This window comes from Hemicordylus capensis, chromosome 6 (assembly GCF_027244095.1).
Source record: "Hemicordylus capensis ecotype Gifberg chromosome 6, rHemCap1.1.pri, whole genome shotgun sequence".
Classification (NCBI taxonomy): Eukaryota; Metazoa; Chordata; class Lepidosauria; order Squamata; family Cordylidae; genus Hemicordylus; species Hemicordylus capensis.
The window spans coordinates 47,924,801-47,937,551 of NC_069662.1; the positions used below are offsets into that span (position 1 = coordinate 47,924,801).

General features: G+C 46.3%; 1 protein-coding gene across 2 annotated transcripts in view; it reads right to left on the reverse strand.

The window, feature by feature from the left end:
* Positions 1-8,022, reverse strand: part of ORMDL3 (ORMDL sphingolipid biosynthesis regulator 3) — a 42,162-nt gene extending 34,140 nt beyond the window's left edge. For both annotated transcript variants that reach the window (XM_053263290.1, XM_053263291.1), the window contains exon 1: positions 7,868-8,022. The gene's annotated coding sequence lies outside the window, so the exon portion shown is untranslated. The remainder of the gene's footprint in view (positions 1-7,867) is intronic.
* Positions 8,023-12,751: the final 4,729 nt, after the last annotated feature.

Consider the following 12,751-nt stretch of genomic DNA (forward strand, 5'->3'; position numbering starts at 1 on the left):
GGTCCTTATTCCAGGCTAAGTTAGTAAGGATTAATTACTAGGCATGTGCACGGAACCGGTTCGGAGGCCCTTTGGATGGTAGCCGGTGGTGCAGTTTTAAGGGCAGGGGAGGATACACTTACCCCCACACCCACCGCATTGCCCACTGCCAGTGCTCAGTTCCTTAAACATCCCCTGGGTTGGCAGCGTACCGCCCCCTTTGCTTCATCTACTGGAAGTATCCAGAATTAGTGTCTGCACACGTCCCATTATAGTGGGACTAACTTAGCATGGATGCTGTCCAGCAATGCTCCCTGTAACAGAGATTTCCAGATGTTGTTGACTACTACTACTACTACTCCCATCACAGAAACATAGAAAAACAGGAAGTGGCCTTATATCAAGTCAGACCATTGGTCCAACTAGCTCAGTATTGCCTACACAGGCTGGCAGCAACTTCTCTAAGGTTGCAGGCAGGAGTCTTTCTTAGCCCTATCTTGGAGATGCCAGGGAGGGAACTTGGAACCTTCTCCTTGCAGACATGCAGATGATCTTCTCAGATTGGCCCCATCCCTTAAGGAGAATATCTTACAGTGCTCACACAGGTAGTTTCTCATTCAAATGCAAACCATGGCAGACTCTGCTTAGCAAATGGAACAATTCATGCTTGCTGCCATAAGACCAGTTCTCCTCCTCATCCCCAGCCAAAGGGCATTTCAGCTGAGGATGATGGGAGTTGTAGTCAGGGAATCCCTGTTACAGGGAACACTGCTGCCCAGTGTCTTTTAAGAGCATTTTGTATGGTTACTTTTTAAGGTCTATGTTGCAAGGCATAAATAAAACCAGTGGTATTGTTCAAGTTTCTGGTATCAGCACGACTTGCACATGCAAGGCACTGGAAAACAAAAGCAATTTCGTCTAAGAAAGAGGAGTTGTTAGAAACCACTAGAATAGTGAAGCTAATTGTACAGAGCACAGCAACAAAACAAAACACTCAGGTGGCGCCTGAGAAGTACATTTGATGAATGGGCTCTTGTCTAAAGTTACATTAACCAGGAAATACAAGGTCAGATGATACAGGGAATTTATTAACTTTGTATGGAAGCATAAAACGATGACAGGCAATGCTGAATCTTAGCAATGTTTCAAGTACTGTATATACATATATTCTTTTATATATTGCATGTGCGTATACAGATACACAATTATGTATGAAACTATAAACCCAAGAGATAAGTTGCAAAGCGGTTACTTTTCATGCCTTTTCTATAACTATAGTGTGAGCATTCTCAATCTCTGCCCTTCGCATACAAGATGATTCCACATCCAACCCTGGCTTAGAGCAAACCTGGAACTTTCATGATGTCTGAACTGGGAGATCCTGGTTATTCTAGCCAAAATCTGCAAATAAACCGGGACCTGAAGCTGAGTATCCCTTGTGTGCAGAAGAAGGGAGTGTATATGCACAAGGCTAGGAGGCAATGTGCAAAATCAGGATTCAATCCTGGCTCTGTGCGACATCCAAACTGATGTAGTGTGTAGAGCCAATTAGGAGATTAAGCTAGTCTTGTGGTAGAGAGCATGAATAGTCCACTTTGCTAAGCAAGGTTTGAGCTGGTTTGCATTTGCATGGGTGTCTACATGTGAGCACTTTCTGCTGTAAGATATTCCACTTAGGGGGTGGAGCCCTAGCTCAGTGGAAGAGCATTTGCTTGTACACAGGAAGTCCTAAATTCAATCCCTGGCATCTCCAGGTGGGCTGGGAAAGACTCCTGTGTGAAACCTTGCAGAACTACTGCCAATCCATGTAGACAATATTGCGCTAGATCAGGGCCCCTCAACTTCAGCCCTCCTGCAGATGCTGGCCTACAGCTCCCATAATCCCTTTCATGTGGCCACTGTGGTTGGGGATTATGGGAGTTGTAGTCCAAAAACAGCTTGGGGGGGGGCTAAGCTGAGTAGGCCTGTGCTAGAATCGACCAATGGTCTGACCCGGTATAAGGCAGTTTCCTATGTTCCTATGAGTTAGGAAGACATGTAAGTGCCCGAGAGGCATAATAGTTACATTAATGTAATCCATCAAATTAATCTAATACATAATCACATGTTGTCTGAAACACAGAGAGTGGGGGCGAGGTATCTCCCCCCCAAAGCAGCCTCCCTAAATGGCACCCCTGAGCCAGAAACTGATTTGAGCGGTTCTCCTGTGTTCCTATTAGAAGCATCTTGTTTTCACTCAGGCCACTGAGATTCCAGAGTTAAATTGTACAAGCTGCATTCTAGCTACTTTCAGCAACAGACAAGAGTACCCAGACTGCATACTGGACAGCTTATCTCATCTAGAAACTGAAACTTTCAAATCTAACATTTTATTTGCTCAGCAAGCTATTTTGAGAAAGAACCAACCCTGATTTCTAAACTCTAGTTTTTGTTGGAGGTAGCAAATATGGCAGCCTTACTCGGGAAGTGCAATGTTTTGTACTGATTTAGTGTTAACAGTTTTTACAACTGTATTGGCCACCTTGAACATGCTCACTGGAAGTCAGGATATATATTAAAACAAGGAAAGATGGATTGTTGCCTTTTCTAAATAAGGAGAGTTTCTTCATTCAAAAAACTGACCATATTACTGCAGAAGTATCCAAAGTGCAAAACGTCAGTTAAGTGTTTTAGAAAACACCAGCCTCAACCCACCCACTGCAGTTTCCCTTATCAGTGTGTGTCTATGGAGGGCTATGCAGGAGCCTGAACTTGAGCACATTTTAAATTTGGCTCAGTGGCAGAGCACAGGCTTTGCATGTGGGAGGTCCCAAAGGACTTTGGATAGCAAGGCTGGGAGGGACTCTAGAAAAGCACTACAAGTCGAATTAAGCAATCTGGGGCTAGATGAATCAATAATCTGACATATGATGTGGCTTTACAACTGTGTTCCTCCCTCACATTTTCTACCCCTGTCCTGGTCCTGCTACCACTGCTGAGCCAGCGTGGTGTAGTGGTTAGAGTGCTGGGCTAGGACCGGGGAGGCCCGAGTTCAAATCCCCATTCAGCCATGAAACTAGCTGGGTGACTCTGGGCCAGTCACTTCTCTCTCAGCCTAACCTGCTTCACAGGGTTGTTGTGAAAGAGAAAACTCAAGTATGTAGTACACCACTCTGGGCTCCTTGGAGGAAGAGCGGGATATAAATGTAAAAACAACAACAACAACAACAACTCATGCAAGCATTTGCACAACAATAGTTGCAACCTCCCAAGCTGCAGCTGCTATAAGCACAACTAGACCTACTTACACAGGATTTGGTACGAAGACTGTGTACCTAGTGGTTTTCCTTCTTACACAGTGTTTCACGGCACTGGGCTGTTAAGATCTCTTCCCACTCTGCTGATCTACAATTCTGTAACTACAGCCTTGATTGTGGCCCTGGTGGCTTACTTTGGACTTTGACTTGGCTCTTTCTAAATGACCTTTTAAAGTATGACACTGGTCATCCAGCTGGGTCATAGGAGAGTACCCAAAACGTCCGGATAAACAGATATAAGCAGATATATTTATTAACTTTACAGTAGCAACGAGTTTGGGAAGGGAACACAATGAATTTAGAACTAGAACTTATATAATAAATTAGGATAATTCTTTAACATCCAGGAAAAGGTTTCCTCCTTCCAACCAACCTTTTTAGGTTTTCATTTCCAAACCTTGTCCCATCTTCTTTTTTCAAGATTAACAAGTTTGTTCACAATATGCACTGACTTTTATCAAGTGGAAGTAGGTTGTGTGAAAGAATCCAACAAGCAATGGAATCCTCAGCTACCACTTGTTACAAACTATCAAAAAATCTACCCCAAACTCTAGCTTGCCCAAGCGGTGATGGTGAGTTTAAACTCTTCTGTCTCACCCAGTTCCCACTTCTTTGACCTCGTTTGCCTATGATCAGAATGGGGTGGTAGAATTCTGAGGCAGTACAGTGGATAACACTTTAGGCTGCAGGTGGTGGCTGCCATTTTTTTTTGCTGACCCATGGAAGAAACCTTTCCTCCAAGTAAAAAACACACGAGTACATAATAGATAAAGGTTCTAGCCCAGCCCAGTCCCTGCTTGCTAGTTTTCTATTTAGGCATTTTTTAATGTAGAGAAGCATTCAAAGGCCGACTCCCCACCTACAGTCAGATGTGGTACACTCCATTCCACCACCTTATTCTGCCACATGTATGGCCCTATTCAGTCATGTTCCAAAGCATCGACCCTGTACTCAGATACAGCATTCATGAAAGCGCACCACAGGCCCCATTCCAATGCTGATGTGGTCCATAGGCCTGTCCCACACATTATCCTCAAGAGAAGTGTTTGTCCGAGAAAAGATTCTCCTCATGATCAGGAAGATACTGCACTTATGGACAGCATAAGCGACAAAGAATGTGGACAGGGAGCTTGCTGGTGCTTTCACGAACACTATACCTGGGTACAGCACCCACTCTTTGGAACACAACTGAATAGGGCTTATAGTTTCAGTCAAAGTGATTCTGTGGAGAACTCTGGTCCACCTAGGTTTTCTAGCTTATTGGAATATATCCCTTCTTTGATATACAGCACCACTCCTCCCCTAACCCTCCCCTCCCTGTCCCTTCTATAGAGTTTATATCCAGGAATAATCGTGTCCCATTGGTTCTCACCATTCCACCAGGTTTCTGTTACACCTACTATATCTATGTTTTCATTAGTAACCCAGTACTCCAGCTCACCCATCTTGGCTCGGAGACTTCTGGCATTGGTATACAGACACTTAAATGCCGGGTCCCTCACCTGGTGTTGGCGTATGCTAGCCCCCTTGCCATCATTTGACCTATTTGGAAAGCTGTCCTGTGTTTCCTTCTGCTCAACTCCTGGCTCTACTCTGTCCCCTTCTGGTTTATCTGAAACATGTTCACCCTCACACCTTAGGGGTTTTTGCCAGCTGAAGCAGATACCACCCTGTTCCCGCTGGCAATCCCCCAGGTGTCATTTTAAAAGCTGCTCTGCGACATTCTTGATTTTAAGCAACAGCAATCTGGTTCCATTTTGGTTCAACTGGAGCCTGTCCCTTTGCACAGGCTTCGTTTCCCCCAAAATGTATCCCAGTGCCTAACGAATCTACACCCCTCCTCCCAGCACCACCGTCTCATTCACGCATTGAGACACCTCAGCTCCACCTGTCTTGCTGTCCCTGTGCATGGAACAGGTAGCACTTCAGAGAACGCTACCCTGGCGGTGCTGGACTTCAGTATGCTACCTAGCAGCCTAAACTTGGCTTCCAGGAACTCCCAACATCGCCGCATTTCCCAACATTGTTGGTGCCAACGTGCGCCATGACAGCTGACTCCTCCCCAGCACTGTCCAGTGACTGCAGCTGTAGCCTTTTATTGGGGAGGGGCACTCTTTGCCCAAACCCACCCTCCATGTCACTTTATAAGGGCAGTGGTTTGAAAGCTTTATGCACAGTTCCAGCTGAGGTGTGACCCAAGTAGGGCAGGGCAAGAATGATAGTGGCCAATCTCTTGTTTATGAAACTCCAGCAAATAGTTCCCAGAATGACATTTCTGTCTTAGCTAACTTTTGTCATGTAATGCAACTAAGCAGTCATGAATCTGCAGTGAAGCTCTTTTGCAGCTTCACGAATGCTCCCCCCCCTACACACACCTTTTATTACTCAGGGCTTTGGGGGTTAACATTTTTGCACAGTTGCAAGGTCAGCCTCTAGTTTCTCCTCCCACACTATGCTTCAGATTCCAATCCTTTTTGGACAGCCACCCTGCCTCCTCCCACATCTTGTCCCCTTAACCTCTTCAGTGCTAGCCTACAGATTATTTTGGTCTGCATTCACTCTTGGAGGACACAAAAGAACATAGCAGACAGTGCTCTCTCTAACCTTTTTCATCTGTGTGCGGGTTTAGATTTGTTCTGGGTGGCAGTATCAAGCGCATGCATTCAGGGTGGGGCTTTCCTGATTCAACCTGAGCGGGATCTAAAATTAACTGAGCGAACATCAAAAAAATGTGTGAGCACACACACATGCACACACCTTAGAGGGACTACTGATGATAGTACAACATCCATCATGCTCCACTATATACTGCTGTAGAAAAGCATTATGGGGAAAGGAGGCACCAGTTGACTCTGGGCAGGCCGTTTAATTTTATCCAATAACACCGCAGGAGGTTTTTGAACAGTTACATCAACATCAGAGTAAAAGTGGGGGGAGTGGACTTTTTGCCTTGAGGTTTACTGTAATTAAATTCTGGCACTCACTGACAGTAAAGCTCTAGCTCCTATGGTTGGCAGCGCCCCCCAGTCTATGTTTAGTTTGTCTAATCCCCAAACTCCCCACGGCCTAGATGTTCGGGGCACACAGTTGTAGAAAAGGGGTAGTTTTGGGGCTAGCCGTCCTAACCTGTCGGGCGGGCCATTAGAGGCACCATCCATTCAGTTCCATCACTTGAAGTCTGAAACTTTGAGTTCGGATGGACATATACACACAGGCCAGTTGGGCTGGCAGCTTCTTCAAGGATCTTTAGCTCCAGTAACACATCAGAGACACAGAAGAGTCAAAGCGCAGCAGTGCTGTGACCACTCAGTCACCTTCTTCCCATTCCACATAAACCAAGGCTGGATGGTGCAAGGATATTGCACACACACACACACACACACACACACACACCCCATGCAACATACCATATTTTCTGTCACCTCAACCTCTCTAAATCTGGGGCACTCAAGCCCCCTGTTGTGTGGGTTCCAGCAGAGGATGCCCTTTCTTCCCACTGCCATAAGTGAAACTTTGTTTCTCATCATACCCCTGGAGACTTCCCACTCATTCTAGCATCAATGCCTCACACCTTTTGGGGGAGCTTCAATATTGAAGCTAACTGGACAAAGAGGCACCTTTTTAACATGGTGATTCTCTTTATTTAGCGGGCGGGGGGGAGTAACTGGCCCTACCCACCCCCAGCACAGTACCTCCAGGGACTGTTGCTGGTGTCTATCTTATGTTTCTTTTTAGATTGTGAGCCCTTTGGGGACAAGGATCCTTCTTATTTATTTATTTGTTATTTCTCTATGTAAACTGCTTGGAAAACCTTTGTTGAAAAGCAGTATAGAAATATTTGTTGTTGTTCTGTCCTGCTCACTTCCTGTTTTTTTTTTAGTCTGAGATCAGTCAGGCACACACCAAATTCCAGTGACAAAGTGTAATTCTGCAGTCTTAAGGAAAATGACTCACAATTCCCAAGCTCTAAATTAAGTCATTGGTTCTGACACACAGAAGTGAGGTGGTGATGAACACCACAACCTTTGCAAAGGTTTCTCTTCTTTCCCCCTAGGCCACAACGTTCAGGCTTGCCTATGCTTGGCTGAATTCCACACTCCTCTACTATTTACTGGCTCCCACAGCCCAAGAAGGGACATAAAAGGCTCACACTTCACTCCCAAGGCTGAGATCCTGTCATCACCCCCCCCAAGTCACCCACCAGTTCACCCCCCGCCCCCCCACACACACTTTAAGTCACCCACCAGTTTCTCGGAATAGCATTTATACTCTAGGCATTGGCACACATTCCATTTCCACACGCACTTTTCTCCCCTCAGCAGCTTTTCTTAATGCATATACCCCTTCTCAGGAAGAGTGAGGCAGGGTTCTCCTTGCCACGTTTTTGCACCCCTTCCCCCTCAGATGCTGCCTCTCCTCCCCGAGATCCAGCTTGCAAACCTCTTTCTCTTGCACTCCTGCCTGCCAGCCTCTCCTGTCCTGACACGTTCTCTACACAACACTCACAGCTCCCAGCTGTGCTTTTTTGCTAGCTTTCAGCCAGGCGCAGACTTTCTCTTCTCCACCCCCGCAGCTCCCACGCACCCACTTACCTTGCAATGTAGACGACAATCAAACTTTCCTCTTTGCCCGATCTAGACTCCTGGAAGAGCAGTGGTGGTGGTGGTCTTTCTCTTCCTGGAGAGACCCCCGCAGCTTAGACTTCTCTCCCAGAGGCTGACAACATAGCAAGCAGCTTTTGCAACACCTCCCGTCCACATACATCATCAGCAGCCGCCAGTGAGGGATGTTGGGAAATGTAGTTTCCAAGGCAGAGGCTGAGACGCCCACATTTCTTGAAAGGTATTTTAACAACAGACAAGCGTTTTTCTCCTCTTCCTAGCTGTGTGAGCTTCTGTCAGCCGATATGAGTCCTCACGGAGATAGTATCTCTGTGTCTGGGGGGCTGTACCAGTTCAGTTGCTGCTGGCTTACAAGATCCAGTGCTCTTTCATATAAAAACATTCCCTTAGTCCTGAAAGACTAAGATTTCAGGAAGAAAGGTTCTAGTTTAGTCTTTTCCCCTGACATGCTAGTTTTCTATGCATAGGGATGTTTTTATTTTATTTTTTAATTATTATTATTTTATTTTATGGTGCATGGAGAAGCATTCTACCATGTGAGCCCCACCACCTGCTGCTGCCTGAAATGGTGCAGCCCAGACACAAATTTTGCCACCTCAGAGAAAACTTTGGGCCAATTTGGATGATACCATACTTGCCCACATGATTAGGAAGGGGATGTGTCAAGCACACACCTATTAAGATGTCTTCTAGTGCAGGGATTCTCAACATTGGGTCCTCAAATGTTATTGGACTCAAATGTTATTGGTCCTCAAATGTTATTGGACTCCCAAAATCCCCAACTTGGGGCTTGAAGTCCAATAACATCTGGGGACCCAATGTTGAGAATCCCTGCTCTAGTGGATATCCTGATATCTTGCTGGCACATCCCTTATTGCATAGGGGGTTGTTCATCCAAATGGCCCCTGTTTGGAGTGTGTGTAGAGGGGCCATTCAGATTAACAGCCCTCCCCCCACCCACACACCCACAATAAAGGGATGTGTCAGGAGTGGGTGAGGGCATCTGTGGAGGATGTCCTGAAATGCACAGTCTCTCTCACATCATGTCCCCTTCCTAATCATGTTGGCAGTGATAATATCGTCCAAACTGGCCCTTGGAGCTTTCCCAGACAGCAGGCTTTACCGGGCTCTTTCCAGATTAAACCCTACCGTTGTCACTACAGATCTGCTAAGTGTGCTTCCGTATTTCCTGTGTTGTGACACCGCAATCCCTTCGCTGACAGCAAGGTGCCATTCACATTTACGATGCTTTATTTTGGATTTTATCTTTGTGTTATAGTGCAACAATATTGCGAGTCCGTTGCAGAAAAATAGCTGAATTTTCCCGTTGTAGGAGTTTGAGATTCTGGGGGTTGTTTTCAATATGATCCTGCCAAGCCGAAGCATTTTATCCCTGTTGTAGCGTGTAATATACAAAGCGTCCCACAGGTTTACTGCAAGGCTTTACTGTGAGTTTGAAGTTGCCTCCCAAAACCAACACAAAAAGTTGATTTTTAAAAACCCGGATATAAATTGGGCTGCACTCTAATGCTCAATGAAAAACCCGAATTGAGTGTGAAGTGTTCCCTGAAAGCTCGCAGGGACATTGGGCTAAATCTGGCCGATATGTGAACACACATCCTCCATTCCGGAGGAGATGCGAACTAAAAGCCTGGTGTGAAAAACTTCTTGGTCTTTGCCAACATTGGCTTACAGAGTTGTGCTGTAGTTAGTTTTGTGAAGGTAAACTGCAGTGTTGTGCTACAACTATGTGTTATAAAGAAAGCCCAGTTCTGTATAACAGGGGCAAGGAAGCCACTCATCTAAGACAATTATTTATTATTTATTTATTACATGTATTATTACTTTTATAAACTGCCCCATCCAGAGGCTCTGGGTGATGTACAACTAGCTTAAAAACCATACAAATAAGCATTTTTTAAAAACCCAGTTGGTGCTGGCTTCAAGTTCCAGAGGGCCCTTGGCAACTGCTCTCCATGGGCCCCCTCCCACCTGGGTGAACTCTATCAAGACTGTTTATGCTGCTTTTCCACCAAAAGTTCACAAAGCAGCCTACGTAGCAAAAAGAACGAGAAAATGAGAAAAAGAATGAGGAGAGGGCTCTCTGTCCTAAAAGAGTCACAATCTAAAGAGAAACAGGAGAGAGACACCAGCCACACCCACTGCAAAGGATGCTATGCTGGGCTGAATTGAGACAGTTGCTATCTCCCTGCTAATAAGAGAGGCCAACCCTTTGAAAGTTGCCTCTTTGCCCAGTTTGCAGGGCAGACAAATGAAGGCTTTGGGCACCGTGGTGGCCTCAGAGATTAACAGTGGGCCCTGGACCCTTGGCAGTCGCTAACCTAGGCTTGCCAGCCCTGATTGGTGGACAAGGAGGAGATGCCTAACCCATCTCTCTCTGCCTGTCAGTTCTTTTCTGCTAATGTCCCACTTGTGCCATTTTTAACCTACTTTCCAGTAGGCTTATGAGATCACTCAGCTTTCTCTGTGTGTGTCCGTGTGTCCCGCCCCCCCATCAACTTCGCAGTGCCTGGATCAATATGAACCAAACTGGGTACAGTTGTAGGGACACCTCAATGGTGTAGTTTGTGATGATGTCATGCACCCTGATCCAAGATGGCAGACGCGTTAACTTTTGAGGCACAAGTGGGATAACTTGTGAATCGCCTAACCGATTTGAACCAAACTTGCCACAGCTGTAGAGACACATAGGGATGCCCAAATGGCATGGTGTGTGATGATGTCATCCACTCCAATTCAAGATGGCGGCTGCGTGAACATCTGAGGCACAAGAGGGCTAATTTGTAGATTAACCAATTTAAACCAAATTAGGTACAATTGCAGTGAATAACACACAGGGTCACCTCAACAGCATAGTTTGCAATGATGCCATTCACACTGATTCAAGATGGAGGATTCGTAAACCTTTGCGGCGCACATGGGCTAACTTGTGAACCACGTAACCAATTTGAACCAAATTTGCTACAGCTGTAGGGACACATAGGGATGCCCTAATAGTGTGGTGTGTGATGATGTCATCCACTCCAATTCAAAATGGTGGTCACGTGAACGTCTGAGGCACAAGCTGGCTAATTTGTGGATTGCCTAACCCATTTGAACCAAATTGGGTATAGTTGCAGTGAGTGACACACAGGGGCACCTCAATGGCATAGTTTGTGATGATGTCATCCACCCCAATTCAAAATGGTGGATGCGTAAATCTTTGAGGCGCAAGTGGGCTAACTTGTAAACCGCTTAACTGATTTGAACCAAATTTGGTACCGCTGTAGGGACACATAGGGACCCCTCAGTGGCGTAGATTGTGACAATGTCATCCAACCCAATTCAAGATGGCAGACATGTGAACTTTTGAGGTGCAAGTGCACTAATTTGTGGACAGTCTAACTGATTTGCACCAAATTTGTGCAAAATTGTCTGGGCATACAGGGATGCCCCAATGGTGTAGTTTGTGATAATGTCATCCACCTCGATCCAAGATGGTGGACATGTGAATTTTTGAGGCACAAGTGCACTAACTTGAGGACTGTTTGATTTGAACCAAATTTGATACAGTTGTAGTACTTGACACACAGGGACATCTCAATGGTGTAGTTTGTAATGATGTCATCCACCCCGATCCAAGATGGTGGACACATGAACATTTGAGGTGCAAGAGATTTAACTTGTGCTCCTCGATTTGAACCAAATTTAGTCTATTTGTAGAGACAGTGAAAGGAAAGTAGGCTGGTTAGTTCTTACTAGAACAACTTGTTAATCTCACATAATTCATAGACAGCTCCAAGGCTTATACTTCAAGCCAAGTGGGTAGATTTGCAGGAGAGAACCAGAGAGTGTGGGAGAGATTAAGCACATTGTGCCTTCCTTCCCCTTAAAAACACCTCTTATCCCTGCAGTTATGTTATTGTGGCAAAAATGAGTCTAGGAACCTAGACTCACATACTGGGCAGAGAGCCGCCTGTTTAAGCAACAGGCGTACCCGCTGCTCCTGCAGCACTTCAAAGCCTGCTGGTGCAACTTGCAAAGGTGAGGAAACTCTGTGCCTGCTAACGAGTGCTTCCTTCACAAGCTGCACCAGTGGGCTTTAAAATGCCGCAGAAGTCAGTGGCGGAGCCAGACAGCGAGCTGCCCGTGCCCGGCCGCGGGAGTGGCTATGCTCACCCTGCCCCCCGCATCTGACGTCAGACACGGGATAGCCACACCCCCGCATCAGACGTCAGATGCAGGGTCTGGCTCCCGAACAGGGCTGCACGGCCCTTTTCGGGAGTTAGAGTCAGGCCGGCACTGTGCTCACAGCACGGCCAGGAGCGACTCTTCTCTGCCTTAAAGGCGGGTCGCATGTCGGGGCTGTGAGGTGTGGCCCCGAGGGGCGGTGGCCCGGGTTCTTTGTACCCATTCGCCCAATTGTGGCTCTGCCCCTGGCAGAAGTAGTGAGCATGCCGTTGCTTAAACAGGTAGTTTGCTGCATGGTATTGTGGGTCCTGGTGAATACTGATACAACATGTGCTTCTTTAAGATGCACAACTTTTTACACAGGAGGTAGCTGACCTGGGAAGCCACCTAATGGTGCAGCGGGAAAATGACTTGACTAGCAAGCCAGAGGTCACCAGTTCGAATCCCCGCTGGCATGTTTCCCAGACTATGGGAAGCACTTATATCGGGCAGCAGTATATAGGAAGATGCTGAAAAGCATCATCTCATAGTGCGTGGGAGGAGGCAATGGTAAACCCCTCCTGTATTCTACCAAAGACAACCACAGGGCTCTGTGGTCACCAGGAATCGATACCAACTCAACAGCACACTTTTACTTTAGCTGACCTGGGAGTACAGAGCATC